The sequence below is a fragment of the Tursiops truncatus genome, chromosome 12 (genome assembly GCF_011762595.2).
Source record: "Tursiops truncatus isolate mTurTru1 chromosome 12, mTurTru1.mat.Y, whole genome shotgun sequence".
Classification (NCBI taxonomy): Eukaryota; Metazoa; Chordata; class Mammalia; order Artiodactyla; family Delphinidae; genus Tursiops; species Tursiops truncatus.
The window spans coordinates 79,040,508-79,049,404 of NC_047045.1; the positions used below are offsets into that span (position 1 = coordinate 79,040,508).

Genomic DNA, 8,897 nt, shown 5'->3' on the forward strand with positions numbered 1-8,897 from the left:
AAAGTCATACAGACTAGTTCAGACTTGCAGGCCTAGCTTTTTAAACTCCAAGTTTCAATACTACGTAACTTAGAAGTGACTTCATCCTTGACCTATTATTTTTCTCTACAACCATCTCTCACGAGCTATCTTTATTTCCTCCTTTCCTCCTTTTCTCATCCTTGTCTTTCTTCTCCCGTCCCCACCATGGTCACTTTTTTCTAGACTCTGGATGGCTGGCGAGGAGGAGGATTAAAGGGCTGTAAGCAGAGGAAATCCTATCCATCAGAAGAGGATGGAGGCAGAGCCGGGGACTTCTGCTCCTGCTGCCAAGTTAATATGGTACGAGAACCAGCTGGGTCGGGTCTGGACACGCTTTTCTGTTCTGCAGCTCACAGAATTTTTTTGTGACTTCAACTTCAGTGATCTTTGGTGCCCCTGAAGGCAAGTAGCACACCTGAATCATAAAGCTTCAGATGAGTTGAGTTCAAAGTTTTATTTTCTCCTTTTAAAGCCCTCAATAAATTAGGGCAAAGGTAGTTTGGAATCCACCCTCCTGCCTTGGCGTTCCTCTGGGATTATTAAGGTTGGCTAAGCAATACGCTCTTGAGAAACCAGGTGTAACGAGACCTGGGCGGAGGGATCTGGGGGTTGTTTGTGGAACTTTCTCCTCTTCTGTGGCATATGCCAGAGTCTTTCCGGAGCGATCCTGCGAGCTGGGCGCCATCGCTACGTGGTGAAGTCGTGGCGGACACAAGAGAGAGGAAAGGGGTCACTGAATTCTGGGCTGCAGGCTCAGTACATCTCTTCACGCCCTCCACCCCCTTTACCTTCTCCCCCATCATCTTTAGAAGCCTAGTTTGCTAATATTCAAAGAGAAGTAATGCTTCAGAGCTCTGCCACCAACTTGACTCGAGTTCTGAGGGTTAAAATGATATAATACAGTCAAAATGAACATTCTGTACAAATCTAAGTTGATCCTAAAGGAAGCAATTAATTGTCACTGTTCTGTTTCCCTTATCTTTATGTGGAATCATATTTTGTCCTCGCTGTCTAATGTTTTTACATTTCCAGCAAAATAGTTGATTCTAACGCTCTTTTAAAAATTATAGTGTCGGGGTAGTCAGCAATTCCTGTTTCTTCTCTGAGCATGTGTACCTGCAAATCTCCTCCTGCTGCAGCGACTAACGTGCTTTTTGAATCCAAGCCTGCAGAGATGCCATTTGCTATAATTTTCCAGGTTGTGCTGTTTCCTCAGGGAAAACTCAGAGAGCCTGAGACATGTATGTATGTTGAGACAGGACGGGAACTTAGAGCAGCAGAAGGAATGTGGCATAAGGTGGCTCCATTCCAAGCCCCTAGTATGCCCCCTCAATCACGCCAAAATCCTGTTCTGGAAGATCTGACCCGCTCAAATCTGGTTCCCAACAAAAACAACTGACAAAAGTAGGTGGGAGTGGGAACTGTGGAAGGATCAGCCCCCCACGAATGAGCTTGCTGATCTTACAAATGCCTTCCTTTCGAATAGAGTGGAACTTAGAAAAACAGAGGCTCTCTTGCAGGAAGAAAACAAAAAGAGAAAATGAACTCCTTATCAAAGATAAAGGAAATCTTTTTCACTCTGCTTTGTACTTTGATCTAAACCTACTGGAAGTCAGACCCAAAAGAGCTACAACCCCAAATTGGTAAGAATATCATGCTGTCAGCTCCATGGGGTTTGAAAAAAGCTGAGAAGTGATTCCATTCCTCAGGGTCCTCCAGGACATTCTCCAGTGATCTTCACGGTGATACCAGCTGCTTCTCTACCTCTGGTTATTTACTAGAGGGTGTTCTGCATGGAGAAGAAGGACCCCTTTCTACTTTATTCCAATGTAGTGGTCATTTTTATAGCCCTTTATCTCCGTGGTCCCCAAAGTATTTTACAGAGGAATCTAAATCTATTATGGGGAAAATACAGACTTTTGAGGAACTGAAATGAGAAAACCCTTTGGCTAGAATAACTTTTCCTTTATTTCATACAGGCTCTCAGTAACATAGAACCTAACTATGCAGTAAATAGATTCAAAGTCATAGAGAAAATGACCCAAAGATTATTTTTTTGTTTTTACTCTTTTGTTACGTTCTTTGAATCAATTTAGAAAGTTAACGATTTTCAAAGTGGGGTAGTCTTTTACTTACACATTTACAAATCAACATTGACACATGTCCTTAAATAAAATTAAAAACCAACTACTAATCATTTAAATCATGGTGCAAAAAAGAGCTTGTTATAACCAGCAGACCAAAGGACCATTTATGGAGTAAAAGGTAGATGAATTAGACCGAAGGGGAAGTATGGAGGATTAACCTAAGTTACTGATTGTTCCTTTTCTCAAAATTCTTTTTGGCAAAGATTAAATTATACCAGGGCTTTCCTGGTGGTGCAGTGGTTGAGAGTCCGCCTGCAAAAAAAAAAAAAAAAAAAAAAGTTAAATTATACCAAATATCAATCAGTTTGTTTTTTGTTTTTTGTTTTTATGGCGGTACGCGGGCCTCTCACTGTTGTGGCCTCTCCCGTTGCGGAGCACAGGCTCCGGACGCGCAAGCTCAGCGGCCATGGCTCACGGGCCCAGCCGCTCTGCGGCATGTGGGATCTTCCCGGACTGGGGCACGAACCCGTGTCCCTGCATCGGCAGGTGGACTCTCAACCACTGCGCCACCAGGGAAGCCCATCAATCAGTTTTTTGATGGTAAGACTATCAAACTTGTTTCATTAAACACTTTGCCTTCTCTTACAACTGTCTAAACAGGCTTTGCCCATTTAGCTCCCTATCAATCCAGAGTTATGATTATGCTGTAACTTGGGAGATCCCTCATATCAAATATTAATATTTGTATAGTTATTAAAGTACTTGATGACTTGTACAGGGACTCTCAAATTAAATATAACATGTCATTTATAGTCTTTCCTTAGGAAATTATTTTCTAACCTTTGTCTCTGCTGGAACAACTTGTAGGATGATTTATACTTTAAGTAATATATATAATAATGAAACACTTTTAAAAAGTACAGCATTTAAGCAAAATCTTTTACATTATGTAATGCAGTGGTTTTTCAGACTGCATTTACCCAAGGACTCTTTGAAAAAATATATATATATGTATATATTAAATAGAAGCCAAATAAATAAAACAGATGAAAACAGAGTGTTGGGGGGCAGGCAGTGGAGAAACAGGTTTTAATAATTTTAACCTTTTCAAGGGCCATAGAAGCACCTTTGAGGAACACTGGAGCTCTAGGGAAGTGCGAACGCCAGTGCAATATAAGTAGACTTATAAAAAAGAAAAAAATAAAGGGCACTGTTGGAGATGACATACCTCTTCCTTGCAGCTGTATGTATGTGTGTCTATGTCTGTATATGTGTTTGTGAAATCTCACTCAATTAATATCTGGCTCCTGTATTTATCATTCTTGCTCTCAGGCTGCAACTTTTGTGACATTTTATGATAGTGCAATTGGATTCTGTGTCTATGATTTTCAAATTCTTACTTTTTTTTTTTTTATCCTAGCAGTACAGAAAAGGTCAGAGGATATGTTAGGGCAAAATATATATGACCTCCATGACATTATTTAGATAAATATTTCTATTTTATAGAATAACAGTAACATCTCAAGAAATGATTGTCAAATTATGATTAGGACTTTAGAGACTATTTCACCCCAAGATTCTATTTTTTTTTTTTTCAGTTGAGAGGACTGAGGTCCTCGAAGTTGAGAGACCTCACCATGGTTACAAGGGTAAATTCCAGATCCAGACACGATCCTCTTGCCCTTGAGTCACATGTTTTTTTAACTACTCTATGAGCTGCATTATATAAATTAATATGGAACTTTTACAATTTGAAAATATCAGAATTAACTGTTGACTGAAATCAGTTGAATATTTCTACATTTGTTTAGACTAATCCAGTCTGGTTCACATTCAGTCACAGTCAAGAAACACAGCTTGTGTTAGATCGAAGATTGTGGAAATATCCTTAAGCAACACACGTCTCCTGCAAAAGGATTTCAGGAGGTCGTATAGGGAGACAAAGCATACTAACATACACAAAGCATTCATGCCTTCCTTGGAAAGCAGAGGTTGCATAAGCATGTTACGGAGACAGATTAGCAAATCTGAGGCTGAGGGTGGAAGGCTGAAACTTTGGTTTGGAAGAGTCTGGTCCTTTTCCGCCACTGAGAGCTCCTTTCACACCTAACTCCTTGAGCAGGAAGTGGGGAAAGATCGATCCAGAGGCTGACCTTCTCATAAACCCAGAGCATGAACTTTGGGGCTAGATGAGAAAGTCTGTGATTTTTGACCTGCCTTGTGTACGTACTATCAAAATAAGTGAGGTTCGTGTGGTTTGTAACTAGTCTAGGGGTATTTGTGCATATGCCACCTACATTTTCAAATTACATAATTGGACACTTTATTTAGAAGTCACATTTCTTTAAACATGGCATTTTCTGCTTCAGGCTAAGTTGGAATTGTTTAAGTTCCTTTTGAGCTTTCAAGAGAAATAGTAGAGACAGATTTGCTATGAACCAAATAAATACACTAGGTTCCATTCTTGTTTTTTGGCAGCTTTGCTTCTGCCAGTGAATATTAGCTGCTGTAATGTTAGCTATTGTGTGCCCAATTGTATATACAATTATATTACATGCATTTCAGTATTTATAAATGCAAATGCTTTAGAGTGAACAACTACCGTAGGCTTCAGTGGGGCAGCCGGACAAGGGGTCAGGTCTGTAGGTGAGGTTGTTCAGCCAGGTCTATCGAAGGCGATCCATAATGAGTCTCCAGCTGGGGGCTTACTTGTTGTTTAGAATAGTTTGGTAAATGGAAGATTCTTGTCTTTTCAAAAGCATCTGGGGTACTTGAGGCAATGATAATGTGTGTTATCTAGTTTATTCAGATTACATTATCCAGGTCGGCCTTGATTTTTAAATCATATGCTCTATTCAGTATTTAAAGTTTCCTCAGAGCAAAGCTAAAAGGAAAAAGAAAAGTGCTTGTTGTCTATGATTCAATACTTACGCACCCTCTCTCACAGGATTAGTGTGAAAAGCAAATAAATTTGAAAACTGCTAGGGACGTTGCAAACTGTGAAGAATTATTCACATCTGTTGATACAGATACATATTTGAATTACATGTCAGCACTGAAGTAAAGATAAAAAGTTCAGATGACCACTTCGACCCACTCCTATAAAAACATATGACACTTACTGGGTTTTCCTTTAACAGCTTTACTGAAGTATAATTTACATACCGTAGAACCCACTCACTGTAAGTATACAGCTTACTGAATTTTAGTCAATGGATGCAGTTGTGCAGCCATCACTAGAACCCAGTTTTAGAACATTTCCATGACCCCAAAATGTTCCCTCCTGCCCATTAGCAGTTAATCCCTTTTCTAACTCCCAGCCCCAAGAAATCATTGGTGTGCTTACTGTCTCTGTAAATTTGCCTTTTCTGGATATTTTATATAAATGGAGTCATACAAATATAGTCTTTTCCAACTGGCTTCTTTCATTTAGCATATGTTTTTGAGATTCATCCATGTTGTAATATGTATCAGTACTTGGCTCCTTTTAATTGCTGAGTAGAATTCCATTGTATGGGTATACCACATTTTATTTATCCATTCATCAGCTGACAGACATTTGGGTTGTTTCAAGTTTGGGGCTATTATGGAAAATAACACTATGAACATTCACATATATACCTTTGGACATATGTTTTCATTTCTCCTGAGTGGATTTATACGAGTGAATTGTTGTATTTCCTGGTAAGTTTGTACTTAACTTGTTAGGAAAATGCCAATCTGTTATCTAAAGTGTCTATATCATTTTATTTTTCCATCAGCAATGTATGGGGGTTTCAGGTTCTCCACATCCTTGTCAGCACTTTATATTGTCTTCTTTTTTATTATAATCATCCTAGTGGGTGTGTAGTGATATCTCATTGCAGTTTGGATTTGCATTTCCCTAATTACTAATGATGTTGATCATCTTTCTGTGTGCTTATTAGACATTAGTACATCTTCCTTGTTGAAATGTCTATTCAAATCTTTTGCCCATTTTTAAAAACTAGGTTGATTGGCTTACTATTGAGTTGGATACCACTTGTTTTGTTACCATTAATTACCACTTCATCTTACACTCACTTGTGGCTCTTGTATTCTGCTATCTTCCACTGTTACTAAACTTCTATACTGCTATTTAACTTTTTGTGTGAATGCATTTTTTTCACCAAACTTGTTTATTTTTCTTTTTTTTTTTTTTTTTTTTTTCGCGGTACGCGGGCCTCTCACTGCGTGGCCTCTCCCGTTGCAGAGCACAGGCTCCGGACGCGCAGGCTCAGCGGCCATGGCTCACGGGCCCAGCCGCTCCGCGGCATGTGGGATCCTCCGGGACCAGGGCACAAACCCGTGTCCCCCGCATCGGCAGGCGGACTCTCAACCACTGTGCCACCAGGGAAGCCCTTTCAATTTTTAAATTGAGGTGTAATTGACATGTAACATCATTTTAGTTTCAGATGTACAACATAATGATTCGATATTTGTATATATTGCAAAATGGTCACCACAGTAAGTCTAGTTAACACCTGTTGCCATACATAGTTAGAAAAATCTTTTTTCTTGTGATGAGAACTTTTAAGATTTACTCTTTTAGCAACTTTCAAATATGCACTACAGTATTATTAACTATAGCCGCCATACTGTACATTACATCCCCAGGACTTACTTATAAGTGAAAGTTTGTAGTTTTTGACCTCCTTCATTTTACCGCCTCCCACCCCCAGCCTCTGGCCACCACCAACCTGTTGTTCATATGAATGAGCTTTTTTTTTTTTTAGATTCCACATATAAGTGAGATCATATGGTATTTGTCTTTCTCTGACTTATTTCACTTAGCATAATGCCCTCAAGGTCCATCCGTGTTGTCACAAATGGCAAGATTTCCTTTATATGGCTGAGTAATATTCTTTTGTATGTATACATACACACTTTCTTTATCTATTCATCCATCAATGGACAGTTTCTCCAAACTTGATTTTTAAACTCTCTCAAGAAGATGAGCACTTTCACCTTCTGTACTTTTTTTCCCCACAAACCAGGCCTAGCAAAATACTCTGAAAATAATATATCCTTAATAAGTATTTCTAATATATATGATAAAAAGCTCATCATCTTTGTAGAAATAGCATCAGCATACCTGGTATCATAATTTACTAGTAAGTCGAATTGAATTTTATTTCTTTATTACTTGTTTTGCACATCAGAGGTTTCAGTTTTAAAACCATTTTTGAAAGGAAGGAGTGCTTCAGAGTATAAACTTAGACAAACAAATTTAATTATCAGAGAAAAATTAAAAGATATTCTGAGGAAACATTAAAATTTTATGGTAATTAATATGTTTAAATAAAATAAACCCAAAATTTTAGGTATTTTTTTCTGCAAATGTCCCTAAGTACCTTAACAAGAGTAGCAAAAACATATTAATCACAAATAGTCAATGCTCTCAAGTGTACCCACAAGTAAGTAGAAAGCCACCAAATACCTCAACTATTGCCAGTACTGTGGACCCGAAATAAAAGATTTCAAGTTATAAATATAAATTTACTTATGTGTAAGCCTGAATGTAAAACAAAAACAACTTCCCCTATAACTGGTAAATAACAGGGGAAAAAAAAAAAACTTTTGAGCCTTGCCTGGAAGGATGCCAAAGATATACACTTGAGAATATTTTAAGGTAATTAGCATTTTTGTCTCTGTGTCAGTAAAAATAGGCTTTTGCCTGCTACTAATTTTCTTTGGGTTAGTGAGACCATTGTATGAATGAAGGGCTGTTAAAGGCCATTTATATTGTGCAAACAGAGGCACAAATTAGAGAGGGCATGTTAATAAGGAAAGGGGGCTTATGAGTGCTCAATTATGAGCCCAGAACCTGTTTCTATTTTAGGGGGATAGAAAACACATCAATCTTGCTTTTAGAATATTTTCAATTAAAATGAACAGCACATGGCACACTAAGAAGCAGAAAAGGCTGCGGCCATGTGGATTTTGAATAATTCTTACGTACCATCTCAGTATCAAAACTGAATACATATAATGGGCTGAAATATAATTTGAGATCCCAGAAGACGGAAGTCCTTGAGCTGCATAAGAAATTCTAAAGGAAAAGAAGTATAAAACTGGACCATCTGTTTCACTTTATAGCTTGCAACCTTTAGAGTAGAATATTTGGAGGAGGATGCTGTTTAAAACCTGAATAGGGATGAAATATCGTGCGTACACTCGCAACATATCATTAACCTCTCTCCTAAGTATAATCAATAGCGTCTGCAAGCCTAGTTCTGCACGTTAAAAGCAAAGTACAGTGTTAGCTGCACAGAGGTTCACTTCTCCCCACACCAAGACTATAGTGAGTAGGTTACTCTCCGGCCCTACTCAGCGCCTCCTGCCTAATTGGGGTGTGCAGAGGGAGACATCCACTCTGCACAGTCAAGTGTTTGGGGAACCTAATTACAGTTTGCGTATGCAACTATATGCATAAGGGGCGCATCAGTTTTGCCCCTGTTTTAGCCACTACTTCCGATTGCCTAATAACATGTTTTTTTATATGTATTTATGAAAACATTTCAAGATGCCCCCAAAGCTACCTTTTCCCCTATATAGAATACCTATTTTGGAATTACAGTTAACAGGTCACCAGGGTTCACATAGTGGTCATGGAGTGGAAAACACTAAATAACACAGCAAAGGGTGACAAGAATGAACGCCTTTGGTCTCAAAGTAGAGAAACCATTACCCCCCAAGGCTATTCAGTAAGTCCAATGCTGAACCTCTGCAAACCATGATTTTATTGGATTTTTGGCCTTTCTTTTTCAG

At 38.6% G+C, this 8,897-nt stretch overlaps 1 long non-coding RNA gene across 1 annotated transcript in view; it reads left to right on the forward strand.

Annotated features, from left to right (window-relative positions):
• The window catches only part of LOC117314519 (uncharacterized), a 37,239-nt gene that overhangs the window by 1,278 nt on the left and 27,064 nt on the right, over positions 1-8,897 (forward strand). The window contains exon 2 of the long non-coding RNA XR_004529311.2: positions 205-321. This is a non-coding gene — a long non-coding RNA (uncharacterized lncRNA). The remainder of the gene's footprint in view (positions 1-204; positions 322-8,897) is intronic.